This window comes from Culex pipiens, chromosome 2 (genome assembly GCF_016801865.2).
Source record: "Culex pipiens pallens isolate TS chromosome 2, TS_CPP_V2, whole genome shotgun sequence".
Classification (NCBI taxonomy): Eukaryota; Metazoa; Arthropoda; class Insecta; order Diptera; family Culicidae; genus Culex; species Culex pipiens.
This window is the reverse complement of record NC_068938.1, coordinates 93319237-93334552: the sequence shown is the minus strand read 5'-3', so window position 1 is coordinate 93334552 and position 15316 is coordinate 93319237. Positions and strand designations below refer to the sequence as shown.

General features: G+C 32.5%; 2 protein-coding genes across 2 annotated transcripts in view; both read right to left on the bottom strand.

Annotated features, from left to right (window-relative positions):
• The window catches only part of LOC120425199 (clavesin-2-like), a 39968-nt gene extending 38899 nt beyond the window's left edge, over window positions 1-1069 (bottom strand). The window contains exon 1 of the mRNA XM_039589630.2: window positions 512-1069. The gene's annotated coding sequence lies outside the window, so the exon portion shown is untranslated. The remainder of the gene's footprint in view (window positions 1-511) is intronic.
• The window catches only part of LOC120431017 (clavesin-2-like), a 292456-nt gene extending 291203 nt beyond the window's left edge, over window positions 1-1253 (bottom strand). The window contains exon 1 of the mRNA XM_052709002.1: window positions 1051-1253. The gene's annotated coding sequence lies outside the window, so the exon portion shown is untranslated. The remainder of the gene's footprint in view (window positions 1-1050) is intronic.
• Window positions 1254-15316: the final 14063 nt, after the last annotated feature.

Below are 15316 nucleotides of genomic sequence, written 5' to 3'. Positions count from 1 at the left end.
AAATGGCTTCTTTGGGCATACCGAAGGCACCAAAAAAGTTTCAGGCGGATTAAAAAATACAAAAATTAAAATTCTAAAAAAAAGACCGATTTCGTAGAGAATTGCTCAAGAGAAGTATTTTTTTTTTTCATAGATAAAAAGTCGGTTTAAATTAGCTCCTACAAATGGAAAACTCATTTTAAAGATTGGTTGAGTTGAAATGATGATAATTTTAAAAACAAAATGTAAAAATAAAAGTGAAATGTAAATAAAACGTGGTCATAATTAAAATTTCAAGATATGAAACAATCTTGCAAGAGCCCTTCTCAAACAATTACTTTACGGGCAAATTTCTGCCCTCATTCGCGCCATATGTTCCGTTGCCTGAACCAAGCAAGCAAGAAAAAAGCAGAGAGCAAAAAAACGCCACTTTACAGCAAATTACAACATCACTTGTGTAATTGTTCTCGCGAAAGCCGCCACTGCACTGCTGCACAGTGGTGACACCTTGTTCGTTGCTTCAGAAACTTACTCGTTTAGCTTCGCCTACGGTTTTTTTGCAGTCTTGCCGTGAGGGACAATATCTCGCTGGGTTGTTTGCAATTTGTTACTAAAACTTGAGTGGTCGTCTGCTCAAGTCTGTTGTAAAGTTGCTGGTTCTCCGGTGATCCAATATTTGTTGAAGGCTCGTGACACTTTATCTACTTCCACTTTTCGATATCCGTTTTCCGGTGAAATTTCTTATCACTCGATGTACATTTTTTTTCTATTTGTTGCTTTTATCACACACTTGGAAATCTGTTGATATGGTTGGAATTTTTTCTTCCACTGCACTGCTTTCAAACTGTTTCCAGCAAAAAAAAAAACACGGTTAACAACCACACACGATTTTATCGAATTCCCCACCGACGAGAGTGGGACGATGGTCACACTCAAATTACATAAATAAACACCCAGTTTCACCTGGCTTCGATAATTGAGAATTACATCGACAACGACGACAAACTTCTACGTCTCACAGAACACGATAGAACGTCACCGAGAACGCGAGAACATCTACACAGAACGAACCTGATGCGTTCAACGCGAGACGGACAACAACCGTGTCGCCGACTATACCGGACCGGTTCCTCCCGATGACCGGGAAAGGCAAAACGAAGGGTAAAACTCTCTCGCGAGTACCCTCGCGAATAACTGAGAGAAAAAATAAGCCCAAAGTTCGGAACAAAAGAACGACGAGTCGCAGAAGACGAACGCAACGGAACGAGCGCTGCTGAATGACTAATTCCAGCGTTGCTGGAGAAGCTTTTGGATACCCGACAACCGACAACCGACTCGTGAATCAACGACGAGAAACCGGCTAGTTGCTGCAAGGTCTGAAAGCTGAACTTGCTTGTGTACGTTACGGTAGTGGTGTGGTGATTTTGCTTTTGACTGACTGTGTGTAGTGCTTTGGGGAAGAACCGAACCGGCTTTGGGGAGAATAGCCGTCGATCGTGAGTTGAGACCGGTAACAGTTCGATGCAGTTTGGGATGCACTCTCTTTAGGGTTGCTGGGGTGGTTGTTGTTGAAATAAAACATCTTTAGTTAAAATTGCAACAAATAAGAGCCTTAGACTAATTTAACCTAAAAGTGCCTATGATTTGAAATCCATGAACATTTTCAAAAAAAAAAGACATTTGTCTGTTGTAAGGTTAATTTGGCATTGAAAATATATTTTTTTTAAATTTGTAAATATTAACATACAGTCATGCCTCGGTTTAGCACCGCATATGTGGGAAGCAAAACTGAAGCACAGAGCTTATGGGATTTGGGCTTTATGGGAGACATTGGCTATAATCCTAAAAAAAAATCCGAACTCCAAATAATTATAGTGTTTTAGAGTCGGGATGATGTCTGCTATCCATTGCAATTATAATAACATGTAAATTTTCACAAAAATACGCATTTTTCCTGTATTTTGGAAAAAAAAATTTGTAAAAAAAACTCAAATTTTTTGTAATTGCAATACGGGTATCAAATGATCGAGATATTTTCATACATTTTGAAAGCTTTAATACAAATTTTAAAAAATACTCAAAATTTTCACAAAACTACGTATTCTCGAAAATGTACTAAAAAATTAAGTTTTTTCACAAACTGGGTATTAAATGATCGGAATTTTTTCATACATTTCGAAAGTTACAATATGTTTTGTGAATTACAACATTTTTTCACAAAACTACGTATTTCCGTTAAAATATTTAAAATTTCAGCTTTTTACAATATGGAAATAAAATGATAGGAAACGTTTCTACGTATTTTTGCAAATGTACTATACATTTCAGTTTTTACAATATGGGTATCAAATGATCTGGATTTTTTTCATGCATTTCGAAAGTTATAATATTTTTTATGAAATACTGATTTTTTTCCCAAAACATGTAGATAGTGGAAGACCAGAACTACGTCACAAGGTGGAAATAGTTTATTAATTATGCAATTCTAAAGGATTGTCCAATTACGACATCGATTGACCTCTGTCAGTCTCCAGCCGTCTGCCGCGCCTTTTTAGGCCCCCAACAGGGTGCGAGCCCTGTTTTCCAGCTTTGTCAGACTTTTTTCGGAGTTATTGGAGGTTACTGTCGGAAGGAGATTCTCATCCCCTGAGGACACAAAAAGAGATTTTGCTTGTTCGCGTCCAAGCACCCCCTTTAGGCCCTTCATACGGCAGTAATTTGGCAGTAAGATGCTCCCTTTAAGTCTGAGCCACTGTAATTCTAGGCAACCGCTACATAGGTCATCCTTGTGGCCCTGTTGGTTAACACATCATATCAAAATCATCAAAATACTAAAAAAAATCCCAAAACTACGCATTTTCGAAAAAAATACTAAATAATTCAAATGATCGGGACTTTTCATATATTCCGACAGTAATAATATTTTTTGTGGAATACTCAAAATTGTTTTCAAAAATACGTAGTTTTGTGAAAATTTTGAGTATTTCACAAAATATTACTACTATTGGAATGCATGAAAAAATCCTGATCATTTGATACCCATATTGTAAAAAACTGAAATTTTTAGTACATTTTCGAAAATACGTAGTTATTTGAAAAAAATAGTATTTTCATAAATTTGTGTTAACATTTGAAATGCTTGAAAAATGTCCGATCATTCGATATCCATATTGTAAAAACTGAAATTTTAAATATTTTTACGAAAATACGTAGTTTTGTGACAATTGAGTATTTCACAAAAAAATATTGTAATTTTCGAGATGTATGAAAAAATCCCTATCATTTCATACCAATATTGTCAAAAACTAAAATGTTTACTACTTTTCTAAAAACACGTAGTTTTGAGAAAATTTTTAGTGTTTTCAAAAATTTGTGTTTAAATTTTCGAAATTTATGAGAAAAATCTGATCATTTGATACCCATATCATATGAACAAATTCCAAGCATTTTATACCCATAGTTTAAAAACTGTAATTTTGAGTATTTTATTCGAAAATACGTGGCTTTGTGAAAATTTTGAGTATTTTCTAAAAATTGTGTTTCAACTTTCGAAATGTATGAAAAAACCCCAATCAATTGTATATTGTAAAAAACTTACTTCTTTGAAATCTCTGACCAAAGATCGAAGATAGAAAATATCGGAGATCTGGACAAATAAATTAAAGTCATATTTTGAAGTATTTTGTATTTACTTCACAATATTTTTATTTTTTTTTTGATGAAATGTACCGTTTTCAAGTTATAGCTAATTTTAGGTATAAACTTTCGATTTTGTTAGGTTTTTTGAGTTTGAAAAATAATGTCTGAAAGAAAGGCACCCCTTAAAAACATATTTTTGGAAAGGCTTGTTATTATTTTCTCTCTGGAGCTTTGAAAATCGGGCAATTAGTTTCCCCGCAAAGAATTCAAATCGAAGAAAACGAATTTCTCTAAATGTCACTTAATCAGCCTGTAATTTTAAACTGACGATATCTCGGAAAATATTGATTTTGTGATACTTTTCACCTAAAATTCCTGAAAATCAAGCTTGAAATTTTAAATTCCATTTTTTTTATTTTGCTTTATTTAAAAAATGCCATTTGCATCATTTGTTTTTGTGTGTAACTTGAGCATGGATTTTATGATCGATTTGATATCTTCGGCAAAGTTTTAGGTAGGACCATTCAGAAAAAATAGGTTTAGGAAAAAAATCCCAATTTTTCCGCAACATTTTTCCAATAAACTATTGTGTTTAGAGCGTCCAATTTCCCGTCCCGGGAAAAAAAATCCCGGGAATTCCCGGGATTTCCCGAAAAAAATATATTTCCCGTTTCCCGGGAAATTTGTAAATTTCCCGGGAATTCCCGAAATACAAGCGGAAGTATACATTTTCTTAAAATTTTGGTATTGGTTTTTAATTTACAAAAAAAAATAATGATAGAACTCAATTTTATTTCATTAAATTTAATTTACTATTCTTATTGAACTTTGTCAGTTCGTCTAAAAACTCCATGTTAAGGTTTATTTCAGCTTACATTAATTTCTGAAGCATTCACAACAGGGAATAGATCTTATTTATTTGCAGGGCAACACAAATTACGATTTTATGGAATGAAAATAAACTATCATAATTTTGATAATCTTTTTAAACGAAAATTGTTGTTATATCAGTTGAAAAAAGGTAGCTCTTTCCGCCAAGATCAAAATTAAGTTTCAAAAAAAGTTTTTTTTCGATTTTTTACCATGACCAAATTGAATGAAAACTGAATTGGTTTCTCAAAGTGTGCAAGAAGAATTATTTTAACCGAAGTCATTTATTAGGCTGAATCGTTAAAAAATCATTACAAAACTAATTCGTATTTTATACAAGGTGCCCGAAAAAGGCAAACATATTTCAAAACTTTGCTCCAAATATTTGAAAACTTCGAGTTGTGATTGCATAAAATGGTATTTCAATTAAAAAGCAGATTTTTAAGGTAAATTTAATGCCTATCTATTTATTCATGAGCTCAAACCAGTAAGATTAGTTCTGAAATTTGCCATTAAAAACATTTTTAATGCAATTTTTTCTCATTTCAACTTAATTATCAATATTATTCTTTATCATATTCTCTCCATCTGACAAATTTAAAATCAATCGTGTGGTGTTAATACCAACTTCCTAACAAAAAATACTTATCACAATTTTTCGATATTTTGAATGAATTTTAAAGATAGCTTATAAATTTAGAAAATTCATATATTTTCCTGAAACTGTTTGTTTTTTTACAAGCAGGCAAGGCACTCATTAATCCTCACACATATTTTGACCAATTAAGTTGCTATTCTATACAATTTTGTTGCAAAATATGAATCAGAACCAGGATCAGAACAGTTTTTGATAAATTTAAAATTTCCCGAGAATTCCCGGGAAATTTGTTGAAAATTTCCCGTTTCCCGGGAAATTTGAAACCCCGGGAAATTGGACGCTCTAAGTGTTTCATATGTTCATAGGACCTATTAAAAAAACTCTAAAAATAGCTATGATTTTCGAATGATACAATTTGAAGACACACTCTACAACATTCAGCATCGAACACCAAAGCTAAAGCACCACCACCTGAAAAGCTCATCATTCTCGTTTTCTTCCATACACACTATCTTTTAGCATAGTTTGTGTGCAAACTTTCCGACCCGCGTTGTCGCTGCCATCGTCACTACATTCGACTCGATTCATGCTCACACGAGCTCAGACGAGTTATAACATGTTTGTACCTGAGCATTCACGCACACACACTCCCACAAACCCTCACAAGCACGGACTTCATGTTCTACTGTCAGCCGTGATATTTGTTTGTGGCACGTGTGTCGCGATGACAGCCGTATGCAGCAGTACACCCTCACCTCAGCTAACCTCTTCACTTCCTAACCTAACCTAACCCCTAACGATGTCGGGTCGGCTCGGCTCGCCTGCTTAACGAGACTCTCGGTAAAAGCGTGATTGATATCGGCCCCGAAAGCTTTCCCGGTGCGGGTTCTATTTGTTTAACTTTGTCTAGCGTTGCACAGGTTGAATCGCTCACACTTGATACTAGCTTTAATGGGGTGTATCGGTAAATGTTGAGCTAGAATATTGTTAAAGAAATTTTCTAGTTGTTGAGCTATTTTGCAAACATGATAATTTCTCAACTCAGAATTCAGTAACTAAAATCAAAATTAGCAAACTTATTTAAAAATCAACCCCTAGTTTGTGATACAAAGACCGCGATGCCTCCTCGAATGTGGACTTTGAACGACGACTCGACACAGAAGCACAATTACATGTCGTTCGACTCGGCGAAGAAAGCTGCCGCGAGTTTCGACGTAAACATTTTAAGTACGTAGGCTCTCGTGATGGAGCTTTCACAGGCTCATTAAACAGCATTTTTCTTCACTTTGTCGTGGACATTCGTCGTGACGAACCGTAATCCAAGGTTTGTTTTGGTTCTTCTTTCTCCTGGGTTTGATTTAGTAGAGCAATAAATTGGGGACCTTTACGTCTGGGGGCTTTATCGGGGCTTGATATCGGCGGGTAGATTTAAGGGCCAGGAAATTGTATCGCGTGCAGGATCATTAAACAGAGGTGTTTAGGTGCTAATTTGGTTGTTTGTGGCGTCGGAATCCATTTTTTATGAGGGTTAATCAAACATAAAAGCGTGGCAAAATGATAAAAGAAAACCATACTCTTACTTTTTGAAGAACATCCTGACTTTATTACAATTTCTTCATCACATTCTAATAATGTTTTGAGATTTTCATAATAATTCTTATTATACAGTCCAGACTCGATTATCCGAAGGTTGGTATGGGACTTCGGATAGTCGAATCACGAATATAAAAAAGTGTTTTCCTATTTCTTTATTTTCTTACTTTTAACATCAAATTCGAGTTCTGCGACCCCATTTTAGTTAAATTTGAATGGTTGATTGCCTTTTAAAAAACAAAATGCATTTCTATCAATGTTCCATCATCGCCATTTTGGCCACCATCTTGGATTTAAAAATTCTAAATCTACTACTTAAGCTCAAAAATCAAAAATATCTTGAATAATACTATAACTAAGCATAAATAGAATTTTATTAATTGCGATGTAAATGTAAATTTTTATTTGAATTTTTTAAACCAGAACTCTGGAGTTTTGAAAGGTTCATCCAATTTTTATTTATTTATATTTTGATGCCTCTAAATAATCCTTACTCAAGATGATTTCAAGAACACACAGCAACAAAATATGGAAATTTGAATTATTAACCATTGTTTTATAATAATATACTCCAGGCAGGCCCGTATCCAGGATTCTTCAATGGGGGGTGTTTCACCCCATAAGGCGTTAGGGGTGTACGTGTGTTATAGGAAGGGCGTATACAGTCAACAAATGCGTACCAAACAAAAACGTGAAATTTGCTTAAAAAACGTTAATTTGCGTGCATAACTTTTAATAAATTTAACGATCTATAATAAATGCTTAATTATTTGTCTCCACTCGCGTGTATCATTTGTTGTTGCACATTGCAACATATTGTAACAGTAATGCTAAAAAATTATCTAAACATCAATAAGTTCATGAAAATATTGTTATTCTTGCATATATTATTGATGTGATATATGTGATTGAAAATATTGAAATAACGTTATAGAATCCTTAATAGTTTTATCATCAGTAATTTTTTTTGCCCCCTAATTTTTCGGGAAAATTTTACAGGAGGGCCTTTTTTTACCTGTACACAGCTTGAGCCAGATTGGTAACGAACTCGAGCATCCCAAGCCAAATCAAATGGAAATCAACTCGTAAGTTTTGGTTTAGCCGTTTTTTTTTTATTTTTCTAAAATGTCATGAGCTTAAAATTCGTGTTTCAAGGAACAAGTTTGCCGAAGACATCAGTGAGATTTGTTTTAGCGCAAACAATAATCCCTAAGTTTGATTTTAGTCAGAAAAAAAAAAAATTAAGGCGATGTAGACGTATCTCTTCAATGTTTTCAGCAAAGAGCAGTTCTCTACGGAATCGGTATTTTTCTTTAATTTTAATTTTTGTATTTTTTAATCCGGCTGAAACTTTTTTGGTGCCTTCGGTATGCCCAAAGAAGCCATTTTGCATCATTAGTTTGTCCATATAATTTTCCATACAAATTTGGCAGCTGTCCATACAAAAATGATATGTGAAAATTCAACAATCTGTATCTTTTGAAGGAATTTTTTGATCGATTTGGTATCTTCGGCAAAGTTGTAGGTATGGATATGGATTACACTGAAAAAAAATGATACACGGTAAAATTTTTTTCGTGACTTTTAATTTTACTTTTTAACACTAAAACTTGATTTGCAAAAAAAAACACTATTTTTATTTTTTTTATTTTATGATATGTTTGAGAGGACATAAAATGCTAAATTTTCAGAAATTTCCAGAATGGGCAAAAAATCTTTGAAATTATTTTCAATTTCATTTTTCGATGTAAAATCCAATTTGCAATCAAAAAGTACTTTAGTGAAATTTTGATAGAGTGCACCGTTTTCAAGTTATAGCCATTTTTATGTATTTTTTTCAAAATAGTCGCAGTTATTGATTTTTTAAAAATGGTGCCCATGTTTGCCCACTTTTGGAAAAAAATATTTTTGAAAAGCTGAGAAAATTCACTTTATTTTGCTTTTTCGGACTTTGTTGATACGACCCTTAGTTGCTGAGATATTGCCATGCAAAGGTTTAAAAACAGGAAAATTGATGTTTTTTAAGTCTCATCCAAACAACCCTCTATTTTCCAATATCGATATCTCAGCAACTAATGGTCGGATTTTCAATGTTAAAATATGAAACATTCGTGAAATTTTCCGATTCTTTCGAAAAAAATATTGCAACCGATATTTCGATTTTTTTGAAAAAAAAATGTATTGATTCAAAAAATCCTAATTCGGTCAAAGATTTTTTGCCCATTCTGGAAATTTCTGAAAAGTTAGCATTTTATGTCCTCTAAAACATATCAGAAAATAGAAAAAAATAAAAATAGTGGTTTTTTGCAAATCAAGTTTTAGTGACAAAAAGTAAAATTAAAAGTCACGAAATTTTTTTTACCGTGTATCATTTTTTTTTCAGTGTAGTCCATATCCATACCTACAACTTTGCCGAAGACACCAAATCGATCAAAAAAATCCTTCAAAAGATACAGATTTTTGAATTTTTATACATCATTTTTGTATGGACAGCTGCCAAATTTGTATGGAAAATTATATGGACAAACTAATGATGCAAAATGGCCTCTTTGGGCGTACCGAAGGCACCAAAAAAGTTTCAGCCGGATCAAAAAATACAAAAAAAATCAAATGACCGAATTCTCAGAGAATTGCTCCAAAGTTGTTATTTAAAACCCAAATTATAAGCTCATAAAGCTTTTGGAGAATCAAAATCAACAAAAAGTTTTCGAAGCAAATTTACCAGATTTCTATTTTTCTTTGAAAGAACATAAACATCAAAGCTGACGGATACTTTTTTTCCTTGTCAAATGTAATAAACCAACCATCAACCTTTTTTTCAATCCTCGGTCATATCACACAATAACATTTTTAAACATTGATTTGTCCGTACAAGTTTCCAAAGAAGTTTGACAGCTGCCCATACAATTGCTTACGAGGCCATTTCACGAAGCGGAACACCATTCGCAATTGACTTTTTCTGAACATGCTTAAAATTTAGCGAAACTGTTTATCCTATCGAAACATGCAAAAATCCCTACTTTTTTGGCACCGCCCCAAAGTTTTACGATTTTGACCATTTTTTTAATTTTGGTTTTCAAATGGCCATATCTTGGATACAAAAAATGAAAGAGCAAAACTCAGTCTTAACTAAGCAAAAAAAAAAAATTAAGAAACGCTGAATTATATGGCGTTATCAAATTTTTGATTCCAATCAAACTTCAATTGTTAGGGCTAGTTGAAATCTCTTGAGAATTTCAAATTTATAAGCTTGCAGTAGCAGAATTTACCTACATCCATCCTTGCATCATTTTTTTCTAATTGCTCAAAATGCTGCCATGTTTGAATTTAATCAAAATGATGACGCTGAATCAAATCAGCGTCAAATTTCTTTTAAACATTGCAGTCGAATATTGCTCTATCATTTTTTGTTTCCAAAATATTTGACTTTTTTTTAAATTGGTGAAAATTTGCATATGTCGATATTATTAAAAAAAATCACTTTGGCGTACAGTACATAGTCAAAGATGGATTTGGATCTGGCCGATAACGATCTAAGTATTTTACTAACAAAAATCCAGTAGGGTCTATACAGTAAGTCAAAGGCTTTATAATAAAAATAGCTGGCCGTTTTTAGTGAGATTTCGATATTTCTCTGTGGGTTAACTATCAAAGTGTCTTTTTAATTTTTTCAAAATATTTTTTTATTTGGCGTATCTGGCAAGAGTTGAGTTTTTGTATTGGCGTCAACGAGCAAAGTATTATTTGAAATATTTTTATGAGGGCGTATTAAGCTAAACTTAAGTTTTTTTCAAGGTGTCAACGATCAAAGTTTTTTTTTAAATATTTTCTTGAGGGCGTATTTAGTGCAAGTTGAGTTTTTTTGAAGGCAACAGCAATCAAAGTTTTTCAAATTATTTTTATGAAGGCGTAATAAGCGAGAGTTTAGTTTTTTTTCAAGGCATCAACGATCAAAGTTTTTTTTTTAATATTTTCTTGAGGGCATATTTAGTGAAAGTTTTTTTTGCTTGGCGTCAACGATCAAAGTTTTAAAAAAATAAATCAGGAGAGCGTATTTAGTGAAAGTTGAGTTTTTTCAAGGCGTCAACGATCAAAGTTTTTTTTTATGAAGGCGTATTAAGCGAGAGTTCAGTTTTTTTCAAGGCGTCAACGATCAATTTTTTTAAATATTTTCTTGAGGGCGTATTTAGTGAACGTTTGGTTGTTTTAAGGCGTCAACAATCAAAGTTTTGTTTTAATTATTTTTATGAAGGCGTATTAAGCGAGAGTTCCGTTTTTTCAAGGCGTCAACTATCAAAGATTTTTTTAAATATTTTCTTGAGGGCGTATTTAGTGCAAGTTGAGTTTTTTTCAAGGCGTGAATGATCAAAGTTTTTTTCAAATATTTTATTGAGGGCGTATTTAGTGGAAGTTGAGTTGATTTGAGAAGGCGTCAGCGATCAAAGTTTTTTTTTAAATTATTTTTATGAAGGCGTATTAAGCGAGAGTTCAGTTTTTTTCAAGGCGCCAACGATCAAAAAATTTTTTTTGATATTTTCTCGAGGTCATTTTTAGTGCAAGTTGAGTTTTTTTCAAGGCGTCCGCGATCAAAGTTTTTTTTTTTAATATTTCCTTGAGGGCGTATTTAGTGAATGTTTGTTTTGTTTTCAAGGCGTCAACGATCAAAGTTTTTTTTAATTATTTTTATGAAGGCGTATTAAGCGAGAGTTCCGTTTTTTCAAGGCGTCAACGATCAAAGTTTTTTTTTTTTGAATATTTTCTTGAGGGCGTATTTAGTGCAAGTTCAGTTTTTTTCAAGGCGTCCACGATCAATTTTTTTTTAAATTTCCTTCAGGGCGTATTTAGTGAAAGTTTGTTTTTTTTTTTTCAAGGAGTCAACGATCAAAGTTTTTTTTTAATATTTTCTTGAGGGCGTATTTAGTGAAAGTTTGCTTTGTTTTCAAGGCGTCAACGATCAAAGTTTTTTTTATATATTTTCTTGAGGGCGTATTTAGTGCAAGTTTAGTTTTTTTTCAAGGCGTGAATGATCAAAGGTTTTTTCTAATATTTTATTGAGGGCGTATTCAGTGAAAGTTGAGTTTTTTCAAGACGTCAACGATCAAAGTTTTTTTAAATTATTTTCATAAAGGCGAATTAAGCGAGAGTTCAGTTTTTTCAAGGCGTCAACGAACAAAAATTTTATTTTTAATATTTTCTTGAGGGCGTATTTAGTGCAAGTTGAGTTTTTTTCAAGGCGTCAGCGATCAAAGTTTTTTTTAATTATTTTTATGAAGGCGTATTAAGCGAGAGTTCAGTTTTTTTCAAGGCGTCAACGCTCAAAGTTTTTTTTAAATATTTTCTTGAGAGCGTATTTAGTGCAAGTTGAGTTTTTTTGTTCAAGGCGCTAACGATCAAAGTTTTTTTTTTAATATTTTCATGAGGGCGTATTTAGTGATGGTTGAGTTTTTCTCCTAGCGTCAATGATTAAATTATTTTTAATATATTTTTTTATGAGGTCGTATTTAGTGAGAGTTGAGTTTTCTCTTGGCGTCTACGATTTTTTTTTTAAATTATTTTTAGGAGGGCGTATTTAGTGAGTGTTGAGTTTATTTTTTGGCGTCAACGATTTTTTAAATCTTTTCAGAAGAGCGTATTCAGTGAGAAACTTGTTTTTCTCTAGGCGTCAACGATCAACTTATTTTTCAAATATTTTTATGAGGGCGTATTTATCAAGAGTAAAATTTTTCTCTAGGCTTCGTTGACACATAGTTATTTTTAAATATTTTTAGAAGGGCGTGTTATGTGAAAGATGAGTTTTTTTCTTAGCGTCAACTGTTTTAGAGGGGGTGTTTGTTGAGAGTTGAGTTTTTCACTTGATGGCGTATCTAGTGAGAGTGGAGTTTTTCCCTGGGTGTCTAAATTTTGATAGTTAAAAAAAATGGCCGTGTCTCTGTCGGGCGTTAGGGGTGTAAGCCATTTTTTTCCATGGGGGGTGTTGAACACCCATAACACCCCCCTTAGATACGGCCCTGACTCCAGGTCTCTACATCTCTCTATCTAGCGTTTGATGATGATTGAACATGTTTTGGACGATTTTGTAATGTTTTGAAAAAATGCATTGTTTTGGGGCTAACCTTGACTGCGTTTCTAACTAATAATCCCACATGTTAATGCAGTTGTTTTTGTTATGTCCCATACGTTGTTTTGAAACACTTTTTTGCAACTTGTAATGCTGGTTTATGTATATAACACAAAATGTGGATAGAACACAACAATATTAGATATTTGACCTAAATTATACAAGATTAATGTCAAGGTTGTTAATCGATAGAATTATCGTCGATAATATTATCGTCTAACGATAACGATAATGGTTATCGTTATCGTCGGGACGATAACGATAATCTATCGTTATCGTTATTCCGATAATTCTATCGGCGATAATTTTATCGACGATAACGGACGATAACTTATATTTAATATATTTCTAAAATTGACTAAAACCAACCAAATTATGTTGAATTTTCAAGCTTCCTCTTAGTAAATATTTTTTTGATAATATGGTAAGTTTCAAAGTATAAATACTAAAAAATCACAAAATACCGTATTTTTTTAAAGTACTCAAATTTTTATAATTTGCAATATGGGTATCAAACGATTCGAAATTTTGCATGCATTTTCACTGTTTTAGAGTTTTTTGAATGAAATACTCATTTTTTTACAAAATACCATTTTTCTCGAAAATGCTCAAATTTTTTAACTCGCAATATGGGTATCAAACGATTCGAAATTGTGCTTGTATTTGAATTGTTTCAATTTTTTTTTTTTTTGAATGAAATACTAAAATTATCACAAAATACCGTATTTTCTAGAAAATACTCAAATTTTTATAATTCGCAATATGGGTATTAAACGATTCGAAATTTTAAATTTTTCAACTGTTTTAGAATTTTTAGAATAAAATATTAAAATTTTCACAAAATACCGTATTTTCTCGAAAATACTATTTTTTTATGATTCGCCATATGGTTATCAAAAGATTCCAAATTTTGAATGTATTTAATCTGTTTTAGAGTTTTTTGAATGAAAAGGCAGGCAAAAAGAGTATTTCATTAAAACAACTCTAAACCAGTGAAAATGCATGCAAAATTTCGAATCGTTTGGTAACGTCAGTGGGGGTGACTATGGGTCAAAAAACGATACACCACTCGTAATTTCTTAATAACAAAAAACAATTCAAATAAAATCAAAATCTTTGAATGTAGAATTATTCTTGATAGTTTACTAACATTTTCCCAAAATATGGTGTAATTTGATTAACTCTACCTTAAATGACAATCGTTTGAAAATAGACCCAATCTCACCCCTTAGAGGGGGTGACATTGGGTCAAATGAAAGTAAAATTAAGCTCAAATACAACGATATGGTAAAAACAAGTCATCCAACAGTGTTTCTTGTTCGAGGGAATTTTAGGCAGATTTTAGAGTGCCGTAAAATTTCCAGGAATTCGAATGTTTTGTAAATGGCATTCCGCGAATTTTTTTTTTTGCCGTGAAAAATCACTAGCCCTACACAGTAAAAAAAACACCTGTACAAAATCGCATGCAAAAGCATGTAACTTTGAATGAGAAAACGTGTACACAAAAACCATGCACGAAAGAAACAAATATTTGTTGTCATTATTTGAAAAAAAAAAATGAATTTCAAGCAATATTTTTAAATTCAATGTTTTGATATAAATTCGAATTGGCAATCGAAGAGTACCTAACCTTTTTATAGAAAAAAGTGCACCATTATCAAATTTTGAGAAAAAGTCATAATTTTTTTGCACTTTAAACAGTGCCTCATTCTGATTTTTTTCATAGTCTGAGGATTTTTCTTATTAAATCGTCTAAGAAACATTGAAGATTGTTTTTTCTTTCCTGAGATACAACCCTTGAATTAAGGGACATACATGTAGAAAATCACAAAATTTCATATTACAGAAAATTCACTAAATTCACTAAAAAGATGATTTTCAATCACTCCTGAAAGTTTCATGAAGATATTTCGTGACTGAACTGAGTAAGAGACGATTTAAGTTCACAAATTTGCAATGCGCAAAGCGAACTGTCAAACTTTGTGAACGTTTTTCTCTAAACACCGAGTTGATTTACGGGTGCCACGATATCTCGAGATGGGATTGACCAAATTGGCTGAAATTTGAGGTGAAGACTCCCAAGACATATCCCGTGTGCATGACGAAGCCCGATTTTGAAATTTTGCTTTTTTAAAAAATACAAAAATCAAAAACTGACGATTTTTTATATGAAAAACATAAAAATATTTTTATCTTTTTTAAAAATTAAGTTTTTGAAAATCGGCCTTCGTCATGCACACGGGACCGGTTTAACGAGTCTTCACCAAAATTTTGAGCCGATTTGGTCAAAGCAGTGTTGAGATATCGTGGCACCCGTTTTTTGAAACTGCTAACTTAAAATAGCTATATCTCGGCAATGGTACATCCAAATGTCTTCATATTTATTTTGTTAATAGATGAAAATGTATATTTTAATGCCCTGCAAAAAGATTTAAAAAAAAAGTTTGAATGTGTGCTCATACCAACCTCTGACATTTTTGACGATTTACATGTATGAAACCCCTTAAAGAAGAAACTAA